At 49.1% G+C, this 20,769-nt stretch overlaps 1 protein-coding gene and 1 long non-coding RNA gene across 3 annotated transcripts in view; one reads left to right on the top strand and one right to left on the bottom strand.

The window, feature by feature from the left end:
• The window catches only part of LOC141094259 (uncharacterized), a 38,805-nt gene extending 22,925 nt beyond the window's left edge, over positions 1-15,880 (bottom strand). Inside the window, exon 1 of the mRNA XM_073580081.1 lies at positions 15,742-15,880. The gene's annotated coding sequence lies outside the window, so the exon portion shown is untranslated. The remainder of the gene's footprint in view (positions 1-15,741) is intronic.
• LOC141094368 (uncharacterized) lies at positions 15,861-20,403 on the top strand. Of its 2 annotated transcripts, XR_012233037.1 has the most exons (3): positions 17,279-17,429; positions 19,262-19,330; positions 19,412-20,403. It is a non-coding gene; the product is annotated as an uncharacterized lncRNA (long non-coding RNA). The 2 variants fall into 2 exon arrangements; XR_012233036.1 differs by lacking the exon at positions 17,279-17,429 and adding an exon at positions 15,861-15,980 and having other exon boundaries at positions 19,262-20,403.
• The last annotated feature ends 366 nt before the right edge of the window (positions 20,404-20,769 follow it).

Consider the following 20,769-nt stretch of genomic DNA (forward strand, 5'->3'; position numbering starts at 1 on the left):
TGTGCTGCGGGGACACTGCTCCTCCATAGTGTACAGATGGGAGGGAACCTACAGATGATATACAGGTATATACTATATACAGCTGGAACATACAAGTATATACTCTACACAGGAGATGACAAATTGTCGGTGTATGTGTAATATAATCATTATAATTTGTCATAACTAACCACAGTTAGTTATTATGCACGGGACACGCCGGGTTCTTCAGCTAGTGGTAAATAAAGGTTATCATGACCTGGGTAACAGGGAGAGCTACATTGAGTTACCTGTAAATGGTATAAAATACTGCTTCTTGTGTGAATTAACTGGAAAAAGTGACTTGCTCACAACCAGTGTGCATTAGTGATGGGCGAGCACTAAAATGGTCGGGTGCTCTAGTTCGGGTCGAGTAAATGAAAGCGGACATTATACTGGGAACATTATACTGTGTGTGGTGAGATGGTGGTACTGTGGGAACATTATACTGTGTGTGGTGAGATGGTGGTACTGTGGGAACATTATACTGTGTGTGGTGGGATGGTGGTACTGTGGGAACATTACACTGTGTGTGGGGGATGGTGGTACTGTGGGAACATTACACTGTGTGTGGGGGGATGGTGGTACTGTGGGAACATTATACTGTGTGTGGTGGGATGGTGGTACTGTGGGAACATTATACTGTGTGTGGTGGGATGGTGGTACTGTGGGAACATTATACTGTGTGTGGTGGGATGGTGATACTGTGGGAACATTATACTGTGTGTGGTGGGATGGTGGTACTGTGGGAACATTACACTGTGTGGTGCGATGGTGGTACTGTGGGAACATTATACTGTGTGGTGAGATGGTGGTACTGTGGGAACATTATACTGTGTGTGGTGGGATGGTGGTACTGTGGGAACATTATACTGTGTGGTGAGATGATGGTACTGTGGGAACATTATACTGTGTGGTGAGATGGTGGTACTGTGGGAACATTATACTGTGTGTGGTGGGATGGTGGTACTGTGGGAACATTACACTGTGTGTGGGGGATGGTGGTAATGTGGGAACATTACACTGTGTGTGGGGGGATGGTGGTACTGTGGGAACATTATACTGTGTGGTGGGATGATGGTAGTGTGGGAACATTATACTGTGTGTGGTGGGATGGTGGTACTGTGGGAACATTACACTGTGTGTGGGGGATGGTGGTACTGTGGGAACATTACACTGTGTGTGGGGGGATGGTGGGACTGTGGGAACATTATACTGTGTGTGGTGGGATGGTGGTACTGTGGGAACATAATACTGTGTGTGCTGGGATGGTGATACTGTGGGAACATTATACTGTGTGTGGTGGGATGGTGGTACTGTGGGAACATTACACTGTGTGGTGCGATGGTGGTACTGTGGGAACATTATACTGTGTGGTGAGATGGTGGTACTGTGGGAACATTATACTGTGTGTGGTGGGATGGTGGTACTGTGGGAACATTATACTGTGTGGTGAGATGGTGGTACTGTGGGAACATTATACTGTGTGGTGAGATGGTGGTACTGTGGGAACATTATACTGTGTGGTGGACGGTGATACTGTGGGAACATTATACTGTGTGTGGGGGGATGGTGGTACTGTGGGAACATTATACTGTGTGTGGTGGGATGGTGGTACTGTGGGAACATTATACTGTGTGTGGAGGGATGGTGATACTGTGGGAATATTATACTGTGTGTGGTGGGATGGTGGTACTGTGGGAACATTATACTGTGTGCTGTGGGATGGTGGTACTGTGGGAACATTATACTGTGTCTGGTGGGATGGTGGTACTGTGGGAACATTATACTGTGTGTGGTGGGATGGTAGTACTGTAGGAACATTATACTGTGTGGTGGACGGTGATACTGTGGGAACATTACACTGTGTGGGGGGATGGTGGTACTCTGGGAACATTATACTGTGTGTGGTGGGATGGTGGTACTGTGGGAACATTATACTGTGTGTGGTGGGATGGTGGTATTGTGGGAACATTATACTGTGTGTGGTGGGATGGTGATACTGTGGCAACATTATACTGTGTGTGGGGGATCATGATACTGTGGGAACATTACACTGTGTGTTGGGATGGTGGTACTGTGGGAACATTATACTGTGTGTGGTGGGATGGTGGTACTGTGGGAACATTATACTGTGTGTGGTGGGATGGTGGTACTGTGGGAACATTATACTGTGTGTGGTGGGATGGTGATACTGTGGCAACATTATACTGTGTGTGGGGGATCATGATACTGTGGGAACATTACACTGTGTGTTGGGATGGTGGTACTGTGGGAACATTATACTGTGTGTGGTGGGATGGTGATACTGTGGGAACATTACACTATGTGCTGGGATGGTGGTACTGTGGGAACATTATACTGTGTGTGGTGGGATGGTGATAGTGTGGCAACATTATACTGTGTGTGGGGGATCATGATACTGTGGGAACATTACACTGTGTGTTGGGATGGTGGTACTGTGGGAACATTATACTGTGTGTGGTGGGATGGTGATACTGTGGGAACATTACACTATGTGTTGGGATGGTGGTACTGTGGGAACATTATACTGTGTGTGGTGGGATGGTGGTACTGTGGGAACATTATACTGTGTGTGGTGAGATGGTGATACTGTGAGAACATTACACTGTGTGTGGTGGGATGGTGGTACTGTGGGAACATTATACTGTGTGTGGGGAATGGCGGTACTGTGGGAAGATTACACTGTGTGGGGGGATGGCGGTACTGTGGGAACATTATACTGTGTGTGTGGTGGGATGGTGGTACTGTGGGAACATTACACTGTGTGTGGTGGGATAGTGATACTGTAAGAACATTACACTGTGTGGTGGGATGGTGGTACTGTGGGAACATTTTACTGTGTGGTGGACGGTGATACTGTGGGAACATTATACTGTGTGTGGGGGGATGGTGGTACTGTGGGAACATTATACTGTGTGTGGTGGGATGGTGGTACTGTGGGAACATTATACTGTGTGTGGTGGGATGGTGGTACTGTGGGAACATTATACTGTGTGCTGTGGGATGGTGGTACTGTGGGAACATTATACTGTGTGTGGTGGGATGGTGGTACTGTGGGAACATTATAAGGTGTGTGGTGGGATGGTAGTACTGTGGGAACATTATACTGTGTGGTGGACGGTGATACTGTGGGAACATTACACTGTGTGGGGGGATGGTGGCACTGTGGGAACATTATACTGTGTGTGGTGGGATGGTGGTACTGTGGGAACATTATACTGTGTGTGGTGGGATGGTGGTACTGTGGAAACATTATACTGTGTGTGGTGGGATGGTGGTACTGTGGGAACATTATACTGTGTGTGGTGGGATGGTGGTATTGTGGGAACATTATACTGTGTGTGGTGGGATGGTGATACTGTGGCAACATTATACTGTGTGTGGGGGATCATGATACTGTGGGAACATTACACTGTGTGTTGGGATGGTGGTACTGTGGGAACATTACACTGTGTGTTGGGATGGTGGTACTGTGGGAACATTATACTGTGTGTGGTGGGATGGTGGTACTGTGGGAACATTATACTGTGTGTGGTGGGATGGTGGTACTGTGGGAACATTATACTGTGTGTGGTGGGATGGTGATACTGTGGCAACTTTATACTGTGTGTGGGGGATCATGATACTGTGGGAACATTACACTGTGTGTTGGGATGGTGGTACTGTGGGAACATTATACTGTGTGTGGTGGGATGGTGATACTGTGGGAACATTACACTATGTGTTGGGATGGTGGTACTGTGGGAACATTATACTGTGTGTGGTGGGATGGTGGTACTGTGGGAACATTATACTGTGTGTGGTGAGATGGTGATACTGTGAGAACATTACACTGTGTGTGGTGGGATGGTGGTACTGTGGGAACATTATACTGTGTGTGGGGAATGGCGGTACTGTTGGAAGATTACACTGTGTGGGGGGATGGCGGTACTGTGGGAACATTATACTGTGTGTGTGGTGGGATGGTGGTACTGTGGGAACATTACACTGTGTGTGGTGGGATAGTGATACTGTGAGAACATTACACTGTGTGTGGTGGGATGGCGGTACTGTGGGAACATTATACTGTGTGGGGGGATGGTGGTACTGTGGGAACATTATACTGTGTGTGGTGAGATGGTGATACTGTGAGAACATTACACTGTGTGTGGTGGGATGGTGGTACTGTGGGAACATTATACTGTGTGTGGGGAATGGCGGTACTGTGGGAAGATTACACTGTGTGGGGGGATGGCGGTACTGTGGGAACATTATACTGTGTGTGTGGTGGGATGGTGGTACTGTGGGAATATTACACTGTGTGTGTTGGGATAGTGATACTGTGAGAACATTACACTGTGTGTGGTGGGATGGCGGTACTGTGGGAAGATTACACTGTGTGGGGGGATGGTGGTACTGTGGGAACATTATACTGTGTGTGGGGGATCATAATACTGTGGGAACATTACACTGTGTGTTGGGATGGTGGTACTGTGGGAACATTATACTGTGTGTGGTGGGATGGTGGTACTGTGGGAACATTATACTGTGTGTGGGGAATGGCGGTACTGTGGGAAGATTACACTGTGTGGGGGGATGGCGGTACTGTGGGAACATTATACTGTGTGTGTGGTGGGATGGTGGTACTGTGGGAATATTACACTGTGTGTGTTGGTATAGTGATACTGTGAGAACATTACACTGTGTGTGGTGGGATGGCGGTACTGTGGGAAGATTACACTGTGTGGGGGGATGGTGATACTGTGGCAACATTATACTGTGTGTGTGGGATCATGATACTGTGGGAACATTACACTGTGTGTTGGGATGGTGGTACTGTGGGAACATTATACTGTGTGTGGTGGGATGGTGATACTGTGGGAACATTACACTATGTGTTGGGATGGTGGTACTGTGGGAACATTATACTGTGTGTGGTGGGATGGTGGTACTGTGGGAACATTATACTGTGTGTGGTGAGATGGTGATACTGTGAGAACAATACACTGTGTGTGGTGGGATGGTGGTACTGTGGGAACATTATACTGTGTGTGGGGAATGGCGGTACTGTGGGAAGATTACACTGTGTGGGGGGATGGCGGTACTGTGGGGACATTATACTGTGTGTGTGGTGGGATGGTGGTACTGTGGGAATATTACACTGTGTGTGTTGGTATAGTGATACTGTGAGAACATTACACTGTGTGTGGTGGGATGGCGGTACTGTGGGAAGATTACACTGTGTGGGGGGATGGTGATACTGTGGCAACATTATACTGTGTGTGTGGGATCATGATACTGTGGGAACATTACACTGTGTGTTGGGATGGTGGTACTGTGGGAACATTATACTGTGTGTGGTGGGATGGTGATACTGTGGGAACATTACACTATGTGTTGGGATGGTGGTACTGTGGGAACATTATACTGTGTGTGGTGGGATGGTGGTACTGTGGGAACATTATACTGTGTGTGGTGAGATGGTGATACTGTGAGAACAATACACTGTGTGTGGTGGGATGGTGGTACTGTGGGAACATTATACTGTGTGTGGGGAATGGCGGTACTGTGGGAAGATTACACTGTGTGGGGGGATGGCGGTACTGTGGGGACATTATACTGTGTGTGTGGTGGGATGGTGGTACTGTGGGAACATTACACTGTGTGTGGTGGGATAGTGATACTGTGAGAACATTACACTGTGTGTGGTGGGATGGTGGTACTGTGGGAACATTATACTGTGTGGTGGACGGTGATACTGTGGGAACATTATACTGTGTGTGGGGGGATGGTGGTACTGTGGGAACATTATACTGTGTGTGGAGGGATGGTGATACTGTGGGAATATTATACTGTGTGTGGTGGGATGGTGGTACTGTGGGAACATTATACTGTGTGCTGTGGGATGGTGGTACTGTGGGAACATTATACTGTGTGTGGTGGGATGGTGGTACTGTGGGAACATTATACTTTGTGTGGTGGGATGGTAGTACTGTGGGAACATTATACCGTGTGGTGGACGGTGATACTGTGGGAACCAGGGCTGTGGAGTCGGTAAGCCAAACCTGCGACTCCGACTCCTCAATTTCCCTTACACCGACTCCAACTCCGACTCCGACTCCACGACTCCGACTCCCACACATATTGCTTATATTTAAGTGAAAAATTTATTGTAGTACAATGTGAACCTCAGACATTTAATCATTTCTATGATGCAATAATCAAGACATTTAGATAGAACAGAATATATATTGGTGTACTACCCGGTTTTCATTCTTTTTGGTACAGATACGATATGGATAGACAGATATGGATAAATGGATAGATAGAGCAGATTTCTAATCTGCTTTTGCTATTGAAAACATTATCTATGAGCTCAAAAACCTTTCAGGTGATGCAGTTTTTTAAAAAGATGATCAGCTTTTGCAGCTGAAAAACGTATCCTCAAAAAACACAGGAAAAACGCTGTGTGTGAATGTAGCCTTAGATCAGGAATAGAACAGCCATTTATAGGACATTTCATAACTTTCCCAAACTCCTATGAAAAAATATTCAGCACATCCTGCATTGAATTACTGTACCCAATTTATTATATATTTTAGGAGTCGGAGTCGGTCCATTTTATACCGACTCCAACTCCGACTCCACCAAAATGAGCTCCGACTCCGACTCCACGACTCCGACTCCACAGCCCTGGTGGGAACATTACACTGTGTGGGGGGATGGTGGCACTGTGGGAACATTATACTGTGTGTGGTGGGATGGTGGTACTGTGGGAACATTATACTGTGTGTGGTGGGATGGTGGTACTGTGGGAACATTATACTGTGTGTGGTGGGATGGTGGTACTGTGGGAACGTGGGATGGTGGTATTGTGGGAACATTATACTGTGTGTGGTGGGATGGTGATACTGTGGCAACATTATACTGTGTGTGGGGGATCATGATACTGTGGGAACATTACACTGTGTGTTGGGATGGTGATACTGTGGGAAGATTACACTGTGTGTGGTGGGATGGTGGTACTGTGGGAACATTATACTGTGTGTGGGGGGATGGTGATACTGTGGGAACATTATACTGTGTGTGGTGGGATGGTGATACTGTGGGAACATTATACTGTGTGTGGGGGGATGGTGATACTGTGGGAACATTATACTGTGTGTGGGGGGATGGTGATACTGTGGGAACATTATACTGTGTGTGGGGGGATGGTGGTACTGTGGGAACATTATACTGTGTGTGGTGGGATGGTGGTACTGTGGGAACATTATACTGTGTGTGGTGAGATGGTGGTACTGTGGGAACATTATACTGTGTGGGGGATGGTGATACTGTGGGAACATTATACTGTGTGTGGTGGGATGGTGATACTGTGGGAACATTATACTGTGTGTGGTGGGATGGTGGTACTGTGGGAACATTATACTGTGTGTGGGGGGATGGTGATACTGTGGGAACATTATACTGTGTGTGGGGGGATGGTGATACTGTGGGAACATTATACTGTGTGTGGGGGGATGGTGATACTGTGGGAACATTATACTGTGTGTGGGGGGATGGTGGTACTGTGGGAACATTATACTGTGTGTGGTGGGATGGTGGTACTGTGGGAACATTATACTGTGTGTGGTGAGATGGTGGTACTGTGGGAACATTATACTGTGTGGGGGATGGTGATACTGTGGGAACATTATACTGTGTGTGGTGGGATGGTGGTACTGTGGGAACATTATACTGTGTGTGGGGAGATGGTGGTACTGTGGGAACATTATACTGTGTGTGGTGGGATGGTGATACTGTGGGAACATTATACTGTGTGTGGGGGGATGGTGATACTGTGGGAACATTATACTGTGTGTGGTGGGATGGTGATACTGTGGGAACATTATACTGTGTGTGGGGGGATGGTGGTACTGTGGGAACATTACACTGTGTGTGGGGGGATGGTGATACTGTGGGAACATTATACTGTGTGTGGTGGGATGGTGATACTGTGGGAACATTATACTGTGTGTGGGGGGATGGTGGTACTGTGGGAACATTACACTGTGTGTGGGGGATGGTGGTACTGTGGGAACATTATACTGTGTGTGGTGGGATGGTGATACTGTGGGAACATTATACTGTGTGTGGTGGGATGGTGGTACTGTGGGAACATTATACTGTGTGTGGGGGGATGGTGATACTGTGGGAACATTATACTGTGTGTGTGGTGGGATGGTGGTACTGTGGGAACATTATACTGTGTGTGGTGGGTTGGTGATACTGTGGGAACATTATACTGTGTGTGGTGGGTTGGTGATACTGTGGGAACATTATACTGTGTGTGGTGGGATGGTGATACTGTGGGAACATTATACTGTGTGGTGGGATGGTGATACTGTGGGAACATTATACTGTGTGTGGTGGGATGGTGGTACTGTGGGAACATTATACTGTGTGTGGTGAGATGGTGGTACTGTGGGAACATTACACTGTGTGTGGTGGGATGGTGATACTGTGGGAACATTATACTGTGTGTGGTGGGTTGGTGATACTGTGGGAACATTATACTGTGTGTGGTGGGATGGTGATACTGTGGGAACATTATACTGTGTGGTGGGATGGTGATACTGTGGGAACATTATACTGTGTGTGGTGGGATGGTGGTACTGTGGGAACATTATACTGTGTGTGGTGAGATGGTGGTACTGTGGGAACATTACACTGTGTGTGGTGGGATGGTGATACTGTGGGAACATTATACTGTGTGTGGTGGGTTGGTGATACTGTGGGAACATTATACTGTGTGTGGTGGGATGGTGATACTGTGGGAACATTATACTGTGTGGTGGGATGGTGATACTGTGGGAACATTATACTGTGTGTGGTGAGATGGTGGTACTGTGGGAACATTACACTGTGTGTGGTGGGATGGTGATACTGTGGGAACATTATACTGTGTGTGGTGGGATGGTGATACTGTGGGAACATTATACTGTGTGTGGTGGGATGGTGGTACTGTGGGAACATTATACTGTGTGTGGTGGGTTGGTGATACTGTGGGAACATTATACTGTGTGTGGTGGGATGGTGGTACTGTGGGAACATTATACTGTGTGTGGTGAGATGGTGGTACTGTGGGAACATTATACTGTGTGTGGTGGGATGGAGGTACTGTGGGAACATTACACTGTGTGTGGTGGGATGGTGATACTGTGGGAACATTATACTGTGTGTGGTGGGTTGGTGATACTGTGGGAACATTATACTGTGTGTGGTGGGATGGTGATACTGTGGGAACATTATACTGTGTGTGGTGGGATGGTGATACTGTGGGAACATTATACTGTGTGGTGGGATGGTGATACTGTGGGAACATTATACTGTGTGTGGTGAGATGGTGGTACTGTGGGAACATTACACTGTGTGTGGTGGGATGCTGATACTGTGGGAACATTATACTGTGTGTGGTGGGAACATTATACTGTGTGTGGTGGGATGGTGATACTGTGGGAACATTATACTGTGTGTGGTGGGATGGTGGCACTGTGGGAACATTATACTGTGTGTGGGGGATGGTGATACTGTGGGAACATTATACTGTGTGTGGTGGGATGGTGATACTGTGGGAACATTATACTGTGTGTGATGGGATGGTGGTACTGTGTGAACATTATACTGTGTGTGGTGGGATGGGGGTACTGTGGGAACATTACACTGTGTGTGGTGAGATGGAGGTACTGTGGGAACATTATACTGTGTGTGGTGGTATGGCGGTACTGTGGGAACATTATACTGTGTGTGGTGAGATGGTGGTACTGTGGGAACATTATACTGTGTGTGGTGGGATGGAGGTACTGTGGGAACATTACACTGTGTGTGGTGGGATGGTGATACTGTGGGAACATTATACTGTGTGTGGTGGGTTGGTGATACTGTGGGAACATTATACTGTGTGTGGTGGGATGGTGATACTGTGGGAACATTATACTGTGTGTGGTGGGATGGTGATACTGTGGGAACATTATACTGTGTGGTGGGATGGTGATACTGTGGGAACATTATACTGTGTGTGGTGAGATGGTGGTACTGTGGGAACATTACACTGTGTGTGGTGGGATGGTGATACTGTGGGAACATTATACTGTGTGTGGTGGGAACATTATACTGTGTGTGGTGGGATGGTGATACTGTGGGAACATTATACTGTGTGTGGTGGGATGGTGATACTGTGGGAACATTATACTGTGTGTGGGGGATGGTGATACTGTGGGAACATTATACTGTGTGTGGTGGGATGGAGGTACTGTGGGAACATTATACTGTGTGTGATGGGATGGTGGTACTGTGGGAACATTATACTGTGTGTGGTGGGTTGGTGATACTGTGGGAACATTATACTGTGTGTGGTGGGATGGTGATACTGTGGGAACATTATACTGTGTGTGGTGGGAACATTATACTGTGTGTGGTGGGATGGTGATACTGTGGGAACATTATACTGTGTGGTGGGATGGTGATACTGTGGGAACATTATACTGTGTGTGGGGGATGGTGATACTGTGGGAACATTACACTGTGTGTGGTGAGATGGTGGTACTGTGGGAACATTATACTGTGTGTGGGGGGATGGTGGTACTGTGGGAACATTATACTGTGTGTGGTGGGATGGTGATACTGTGGGAACATTACACTGTGTGTGGGGGGATGGTGATACTGTGGGAACATTATACTGTGTGTGGTGGGATGGTGATACTGTGGGAACATTATACTGTTTGTGGGGGGATGGTGGTACTGTGGGAACATTACACTGTGTGTGGGGGGATGGTGATACTGTGGGAACATTATACTGTGTGTGGTGGGATGGTGATACTGTGGGAACATTATACTGTGTGTGGGGGGATGGTGGTACTGTGGGAACATTACACTGTGTGTGGGGGATGGTGGTACTGTGGGAACATTATACTGTGTGTGGTGGGATGGTGATACTGTGGGAACATTATACTGTGTGTGGTGGGATGGTGGTACTGTGGGAACATTATACTGTGTGTGGGGGGATGGTGATACTGTGGGAACATTATACTGTGTGTGTGGTGGGATGGTGGTACTGTGGGAACATTATACTGTGTGTGGTGGGTTGGTGATACTGTGGGAACATTATACTGTGTGTGGTGGGTTGGTGATACTGTGGGAACATTATACTGTGTGTGGTGGGATGGTGATACTGTGGGAACATTATACTGTGTGGTGGGATGGTGATACTGTGGGAACATTATACTGTGTGTGGTGGGATGGTGGTACTGTGGGAACATTATACTGTGTGTGGTGAGATGGTGGTACTGTGGGAACATTACACTGTGTGTGGTGGGATGGTGATACTGTGGGAACATTATACTGTGTGTGGTGGGTTGGTGATACTGTGGGAACATTATACTGTGTGTGGTGGGATGGTGATACTGTGGGAACATTATACTGTGTGGTGGGATGGTGATACTGTGGGAACATTATACTGTGTGTGGTGGGATGGTGGTACTGTGGGAACATTATACTGTGTGTGGTGAGATGGTGGTACTGTGGGAACATTACACTGTGTGTGGTGGGATGGTGATACTGTGGGAACATTATACTGTGTGTGGTGGGTTGGTGATACTGTGGGAACATTATACTGTGTGTGGTGGGATGGTGATACTGTGGGAACATTATACTGTGTGGTGGGATGGTGATACTGTGGGAACATTATACTGTGTGTGGTGAGATGGTGGTACTGTGGGAACATTACACTGTGTGTGGTGGGATGGTGATACTGTGGGAACATTATACTGTGTGTGGTGGGATGGTGATACTGTGGGAACATTATACTGTGTGTGGTGGGATGGTGGTACTGTGGGAACATTATACTGTGTGTGGTGGGTTGGTGATACTGTGGGAACATTATACTGTGTGTGGTGGGATGGTGGTACTGTGGGAACATTATACTGTGTGTGGTGAGATGGTGGTACTGTGGGAACATTATACTGTGTGTGGTGGGATGGAGGTACTGTGGGAACATTACACTGTGTGTGGTGGGATGGTGATACTGTGGGAACATTATACTGTGTGTGGTGGGTTGGTGATACTGTGGGAACATTATACTGTGTGTGGTGGGATGGTGATACTGTGGGAACATTATACTGTGTGTGGTGGGATGGTGATACTGTGGGAACATTATACTGTGTGGTGGGATGGTGATACTGTGGGAACATTATACTGTGTGTGGTGAGATGGTGGTACTGTGGGAACATTACACTGTGTGTGGTGGGATGCTGATACTGTGGGAACATTATACTGTGTGTGGTGGGAACATTATACTGTGTGTGGTGGGATGGTGATACTGTGGGAACATTATACTGTGTGTGGTGGGATGGTGGCACTGTGGGAACATTATACTGTGTGTGGGGGATGGTGATACTGTGGGAACATTATACTGTGTGTGGTGGGATGGTGATACTGTGGGAACATTATACTGTGTGTGATGGGATGGTGGTACTGTGTGAACATTATACTGTGTGTGGTGGGATGGGGGTACTGTGGGAACATTACACTGTGTGTGGTGAGATGGAGGTACTGTGGGAACATTATACTGTGTGTGGTGGTATGGCGGTACTGTGGGAACATTATACTGTGTGTGGTGAGATGGTGGTACTGTGGGAACATTATACTGTGTGTGGTGGGATGGAGGTACTGTGGGAACATTACACTGTGTGTGGTGGGATGGTGATACTGTGGGAACATTATACTGTGTGTGGTGGGTTGGTGATACTGTGGGAACATTATACTGTGTGTGGTGGGATGGTGATACTGTGGGAACATTATACTGTGTGTGGTGGGATGGTGATACTGTGGGAACATTATACTGTGTGGTGGGATGGTGATACTGTGGGAACATTATACTGTGTGTGGTGAGATGGTGGTACTGTGGGAACATTACACTGTGTGTGGTGGGATGGTGATACTGTGGGAACATTATACTGTGTGTGGTGGGAACATTATACTGTGTGTGGTGGGATGGTGATACTGTGGGAACATTATACTGTGTGTGGTGGGATGGTGATACTGTGGGAACATTATACTGTGTGTGGGGGATGGTGATACTGTGGGAACATTATACTGTGTGTGGTGGGATGGAGGTACTGTGGGAACATTATACTGTGTGTGATGGGATGGTGGTACTGTGGGAACATTATACTGTGTGTGGTGGGTTGGTGATACTGTGGGAACATTATACTGTGTGTGGTGGGATGGTGATACTGTGGGAACATTATACTGTGTGTGGTGGGAACATTATACTGTGTGTGGTGGGATGGTGATACTGTGGGAACATTATACTGTGTGGTGGGATGGTGATACTGTGGGAACATTATACTGTGTGTGGGGGATGGTGATACTGTGGGAACATTACACTGTGTGTGGTGAGATGGTGGTACTGTGGGAACATTATACTGTGTGTGGGGGGATGGTGGTACTGTGGGAACATTATACTGTGTGTGGTGGGATGGTGATACTGTGGGAACATTACACTGTGTGTGGTGAGATGGTGGTACTGTGGGAACATTACACTGTGTGTGGTGAGATGGTGGTACTGTGGGAACATTATACTGTGTGTGGTGGGATGGTGGTACTGTGGGAACATTATACTGTGTGTGGTGGGATGGTGGTACTGTGGGAACATTATACTGTGTGTGGTGGGATGGTGATACTGTGGGAACATTACACTGTGTGTGGTGAGATGGTGGTACTGTGGGAACATTACACTGTGTGTGGTGAGATGGTGGTACTGTGGGAACATTACACTGTGTGTGGTGAGATGGTGGTACTGTGGGAACATTATACTGTGTGTGGTGGGATGGTGATACTGTGGGAACATTATACTGTGTGTGGTGAGATGGTGGTACTGTGGGAACATTATACTGTGTGTGGTGGGATGGTGATACTGTGGGAACATTATACTGTGTGTGGTGGGATGGTGGTACTGTGGGAACATTATACTGTGTGTGGGGGGATGGTGGTACTGTGGGAACATTACACTGTGTGTGGTGGGATGGTGGTACTGTGGGAACATTATACTGTGTGTGGTGGGATGGTGGTACTGTGGGAACATTATACTGTGTGTGGGGGGATGGTGGTACTGTGGGAACATTACACTGTGTGTGGTGGGATGGTGGTACTGTGGGAACATTATACTGTGTGTGGTGGGATGGTGATACTGTGGGAACATTATACTGTGTGTGGTGAGATGGTGGTACTGTGGGAACATTATACTGTGTGTGGTGGGATGGTGATACTGTGGGAACATTATACTGTGTGTGGTGGGATGGTGGTACTGTGGGAACATTATACTGTGTGTGGGGGGATGGTGGTACTGTGGGAACATTATACTGTGTGTGGTGGGATGGTGGTACTGTGGGAACATTATACTGTGTGTGGTGAGATGGTGGTACTGTGGGAACATTATACTGTGTGTGGTGAGATGGTGGTACTGTGGGAACATTATACTGTGTGTGGTGGAATGGTGATACTGTGGGAACATTATACTGTGTGTGGTGGGATGGTGGTACTGTGGGAACATTATACTGTGTGTGGTGGGATGGTGGTACTGTGGGAACATTATACTGTGTGTGGTGGGATGGTGGTACTGTGGGAACATTATACTGTGTGTGGTGGAATGGTGGTACTGTGGGAACATTATACTGTGTGTGGTGGGATGGTGGTAATGTGGGAACATTATACTGTGTGTGGTGAGATGGTGGTACTGTGGGAACATTATACTGTGTGTGGTGGGATGGTGGTACTGTGGGAACATTATACTGTGTGTGGTGGAATGGTGGTACTGTGGGAACATTATACTGTGTGTGGTGGGATGGTGGTACTGTGGGAACATTATACTGTGTGTGGTGGGATGGTGGTACTGTGGGAACATTATACTGTGTGTGGTGGGATGGTGGTACTGTGGGAACATTACACTGTGTGTGGTGGGATGGTGGTACTGTGGGAACATTATACTGTGTGTGGTGGGATGGTGGTACTGTGGGAACATTATACTGTGTGTGGTGGGATGGTGGTACTGTGGGAACATTATACTGTGTGTGGTGGGATGGTGGTACTGTGGGAACATTACACTGTGTGTGGTGGGATGGTGGTACTGTGGGAACATTATACTGTGTGTGGTGGGATGGTGGTACTGTGGGAACATTATACTGTGTGTGGTGGGATGGTGGTACTGTGGGAACATTATACTGTGTGTGGTGGGATGGTGGTACTGTGGGAACATTATACTGTGTGTGGTGGGATGGTGGTACTGTGGGAACATTATACTGTGTGTGGTGGGATGGTGGTACTGTGGGAACATTATACTGTGTGTGGTGGGATGGTGGTACTGTGGGAACATTATACTGTGTGTGGTGGGATGGTGGTACTGTGGGAACATTATACTGTGTGTGGTGGGATGGTGGTAATGTGGGAACATTATACTGTGTGGGGGGATGTTGGTAATGTGGGAACATTATACTGTGTGGGGTAAGAAAGGTGCCCTGTACTATGATCCGTCTCCTCCCTTCCTGTCTCCCATAGTTGGGTCCTATGTGTCTATTAGAGGAAACAGAATGATTTGTATAAAGTGGCAACAAAGACCCCGAGAGTCTCCTCAGTGCTGAAGGGGTTAATGTCCCCCGCGCTCAGTAAGGCTGAGTCTCCACTCACCGCCACTCGCAGAGATCCACGCCACAGTCGCTTCTAGAGTTGAATTCTTGAAGGGGAGGAGTGATCCTGCGAAATAGTGACGTCACCGGAAGAGGCGGGGCCTCCTCAGTCCAGGGCGCGCAGCAGCAGCCGCATTGTGCCGGGACAGCAGTGAGGGGGGGGGCAGTGGCTCCTGTGTGGAGAGATCCCTGCGCTGAGCTGTGTGGGACTCTGCTGAGGAGCTGTGCTCAGCGGCTACTGTGAGGACTGACCCTGAGCTCTAATGGGCTGAGGCAGGGACACCACGTACAAGAATGTAGTAGAGCCATCCAGGGGGCCGTGTGAGGAGGCATGGGGTATGCAGGGGGGCATCAGGGGGCTGGTGTGAGGAGGCATGGGGTATGCAGAGGGGCATCCAGGGGGCCGTGTGAGGATGCATTGGGTATGCAGGGGGGCATCCAGGGGGCTGTGTGGCTGGTGTGAGTAGGCATGGGGTATCCAGGGGGGCGTGTGAGGAGGCATGGGATATGCAGGGGGGCATCCAGAGGGTCGTGTGAGGAGGCATGGGGTATGCAGGGGGGCATCCAGAGGGTCGTGTGAGGAGGCATGGGGTATGTAGAAGGGCATCCAGGGGGTCTTGTGAGGAGGCATGAGGTATGCAGAGGGGCATCCAAGGGGCTGGTGTGAGGAGGCATGGGGTATGCAGTGGGGCGTCCAAGGGGCTGGTGTGAGGAGGCATGGGGTATGCAGATGGGTGTCTAGGTGGCTGTGTGAGGAGGCAAGGGGTATGTAGAGGGGCATCCAAGGGGCCGTGTGAGGAGGCATGGGGTGTGCAAGGGGGCATCCAGGGGGCTGTGTGAGGGGGAATGGGGTATGTAGAGGAGCGTCCAGGGGGCCATGTGAGGAGGCATGGGGTATGTATAGGGGCATCCAGGGGTGACGTGTGAGGAGGCATGGGGGGGGCATCCAGGGGACTGTGTGAGGAATCATGGGGTATGCAGGGGGGTTTTAAGGGGACTGGTGATGGGGTAGGTAGAGGGGTATTCAGTGGGCTGGTGTGAGAAGGCATGGGGTATGCAGAGGGGCGTCCAGGGGGCTGGTGTGAGGAGGCATGGTGTATGCAGAGGGGCATCCAAGGGGCTGGTGTTAGGAGGCATGGGGTATGCAGAGGGGCATCCAGGGGGCTGTGTGAGGAGGCATGGTGTATGCAGAGGGGCATCCAAGGGGCTGGTGTTAGGAGGCATGGGGTATGCAGAGGGGCATCCAGGGGGCTATGTGAGGGGGAACATGGTGTATGCAGAGGGGCGTCCAGGGGGCTGGTGAGAGGAGGCATGGGGTATGCGGAGGGGCATCCAAGGGGACGTGTGAGGAGGCATGGGGGGCATCCAGGGGGCTGTGTGAGGAGGCATGGGGTATGCAGAGGGGCGTTCAGGGGGCTGTATGAGGAGGCATGTGGTATGCAGAGGGGTGTCCAGGGGGGCTGGGGTGAGGAGGCATGGGGTTTGCGGAGGGTCGTCCAGGGGGCCGTGTGAGGAGGCATGGGGTATGTAGAGGGGCATCCAGGGGGCTGGTGTGAGGAGGCATGCGGTATGTAGAGGGTAAATGATAGACTGTATGGGCTCCTTCCAGATGTGACGTCATTTCTGTCACGTGTTGTGGGCGTGTTTTATTTTAGCAAGGCATGAAGCAACGCGCCATGGCGCATAGAGGTTAGTGTTTCAGGGTGAAAAACATGTGACCCTCTTGGTTTTAGGGTGAAAAACGTGTGACCCTGTGGTGGGTTTTGGGGAGGGGGGGGTGACCCGTGTGTTCTGTTTTAGCAAGTTGTGGCACGCCATTACCAGAGGTGATGGGGTTTTCGGGGACCCCTGTGGTGGCACTTGGGGATCCCCACATTCTTCCTGCTGCAGGCTATTGGGGGGACCCTTGTGGAGTTTAGGGGGAGCGACCTGCTTCTGGCTATTGAGGGACCCTTGTGCGGGGGCGACCTGCTGCTTACTTGGTGTACCCCTTTAGTGGGGGGTGACCTGCTTACTCTTAGGGGGACCCCCTGTGGTGGGATTTGAGGGTGACCTGCTGGTTATTGGGGGGACCCCTGTGGTGGGATTTTGGGGTGAACTGCTTGTGGTTTGGAGCGCCACCTGCTGCTTGTTATTGTGGGACCCCTTTTAGGGGGGGGTGACCTGCTGCTGGTAATTGGGGGGGGGGACCTGTGCTGGGATTTGGGGGGAAATGCTTACAGAGTGGACCCATTTTAGTGTGGGGTGAGCTGCTGGCTATTGGAGGACCCCTGTGGTGGGATTTAAGGGCGCCCTGCTTGTAGTGGGGTTTGGGGGGCGACCTGTGGTGGGATTTGGGGCTGATGGGCTCACGTGGGACCCCTTTTAATCTGGGGCAGCCTTGTATTAGGGTTTTGGGGGACGACCTGCTGCTGGCTATTGTGGGACCCATGTGGTGGGGTTTGGGGGGCGACCTGCTGCCTATTGGGGGAATCCATGTGGTGGGATTTGGGTGTGATGTGCTCACAGGGGGACCCCTTTTAGTGGGGGGTGACCTGCTTGTGGTAGGGTTTGGGGGGGCAACCTGCTGCTGGCTATTGGGTGACCCCTGTGATGGAATTTGGGGGAATACTGCTTGTGGTGTTTGGAGGAGCGAACTGCTGCTGGTTATTGGGGGGGACCCCTTTTAGTGGGGGCGGCCTGCTTGTGGGGGGGTGACCTGCTGCTGGCTATTGGGGGGACCCCTGTGGTGGGATTTGGGGGTGACCTGCTTACGGAGTGGACCCCTTTTAGTGGGGTGCGACTTGCTCGTGGTGTGGTTTGGGGGTGATTAATGCACGCTTGTGGGTTATGGTTTGTCCCTGGGGGGGAGATAATGCACGCTTGGGTATGGTTGTGCCCTTGGGGGGAGTTAATGCACGCTTGCCGGGTCTGGTTTATGCTGGGGGTTGTGGACGTCCGATGGGGCTTTTATTTTATGCTTGGGAAGGCTATGTCCGATGGGGATTTATGCTTGTGGAGGGTGGGTCTGATGGTGGTTTTATGCTGGGGGGGAGAGTGGATGTCCGATGAGAGTTAATGCTGGAGGGAGTGGATGTCTGATGTGGGTTTATTTTTGGGTGGGGAGGTGGATGTTCGGTGGGGGGTGGTGTCTGATGGGAGTAATGCTTGGGGGGAAGGGTGGACATCCTATGTGGGTTTATGCTTGGTAGGGGTGGGCGTTCGATAGGGTTGATGCAGTGTTGAGGCCAATGGGGTGTTTTGGGGCGGGGGGAAAGTCTGATGGGATGTACGGTTGGGGGCAGGGGGCATCCTTGGGATTTATGCTTGGGGGAGGGAGTGTCTGGTGGGCTTTGTTGGGTTTATAGTGTGGGGTCCACTGATTAGTGTGAGGTTAATGTTTGATTGGGGGAGCCCTCTGTGGCCCTCTGGTTGGTGTGGGGGGTTAATGCTTCATTGAGGTACACAAAAAACATAGGGACCGCCCAGGGCAGTTTCTGCCTTAGTGGTTTTTTTATTAATGGTTTCCCTTTTTCTTTCAGATACATCTTTTGAGGGCGACAGAGGGGAATTGTCACTCTGTCACTACCGTATCATCTGTGGTCTACAAGGCAAGGCCCTAACAGATCAAGTGTTTGGGGTTCCCCGGCGGACGGTCCCTGCCACTAATCCTCTACCCTCTTGCCCCCTAGAGCCAGATAGAGTAGGAAGGAAAGACGAATCCGTTACCTGCCAGCCGTCCGAAAGTCTGCATCCTGGTTATTCCATGCCCATCTTCATCACTGGTCTGCAAAGAAGGATTTGGTATCTTCAGGACAGATATATCTTACCAGGCAGTGAGGGGGCTCTATTAAAAAAAAAAAAAAAAGGAAGGGACAGGACAAATATGTCGTAGGTTCCCCTGAGCAATATGGATGTCTCCTGGGGAAGCCTTGCTATTCATATGGCCTCTACGTTTTCCAGAGGCTCCTGCGACCCTGCTGTTAAAAAAAAACAACAAAAAAACAATTCCATGTTCTGGCCTAGGCCTTCTCTGTTGGCCGGGCCATACCGCCAGTGCCCTGAACAATCATGCATGCCGACTTTCTGATGGTTCCAGCTCTGCGCCTATCAGGGTACTTCGCTTCTGCAACAGAGGACTAAACGCCACCTCCCAAGAGATGTACAGTTCAATTTTGGTTGTTTTGGAAATGTTCAGTCCAAAGAAAGCAACCGATGGGCCAACTCTCCGACCTGCCAGGAAAAGACAAGATCTTCCTTCAGGCCAGCCCCCTCCTGGCGTCCACAAACCCATCAGCGCTGGTCTGCTAGGCCTGGATCTAGCAGACTCCTTTCGGCATGACGGGGCGTTCCCACCTTGGATGTTTCTCAGGGTCAGCTGCCGTCTCCTTTACTATTCAAGGCAGATATTATGATCTCTGGTCCGGGACACCAAAACTTCAGACAGGCCTGGGGGAGGCAGAGTCGCAGACCCTACCACCAGTCCTGCCCACATGCACCAACAGCATATTACAGTTTTACAATACATAAATGCTTAAAAGGAAACAAAGGCATAAAGTTTTCAATGCAAAAAAAGGACTTTTATAAAATTGATAATGTTAAAATGTTATTTATCCAATATTTCTATAAGTAAGTCTGAGATTTCAGTGAATGTAAATAAAACATTGCTCTGGTTAAGTCTCCATGTTGCATTTTAGCCTTTCATTTCATGCATAGGGCAGGACAAGCCCATGATGTATCTGTGTAACACAAACCATGAAGTTCACTTGTACAAGCTGCTTAGCCCATTAAGTGACGGGGCCAATTTTTTAAATTGTGACTGCTGTCACTTTATGTAGTAACTAGCTGAAGAGCCCAGCGTTGCCTGGGCATAGTAACCAATTGTGGTTAGTTATAACAAATTATAATGATTATATTGCACATAAAAACATTTCACATCATATATTCAACACTACAGATTTGCAACACAAATTAACTAAACGATTACCCAAGTATTGATAGTATTTTATTTTCAACTCATTCAAGAGCCTTTTAATAAACAACATTTTTG

Source organism: Dendrobates tinctorius, unplaced genomic scaffold (genome assembly GCF_039654945.1).
Source record: "Dendrobates tinctorius isolate UK_male_01 unplaced genomic scaffold, ASM3965494v1 ptg000063l, whole genome shotgun sequence".
Classification (NCBI taxonomy): Eukaryota; Metazoa; Chordata; class Amphibia; order Anura; family Dendrobatidae; genus Dendrobates; species Dendrobates tinctorius.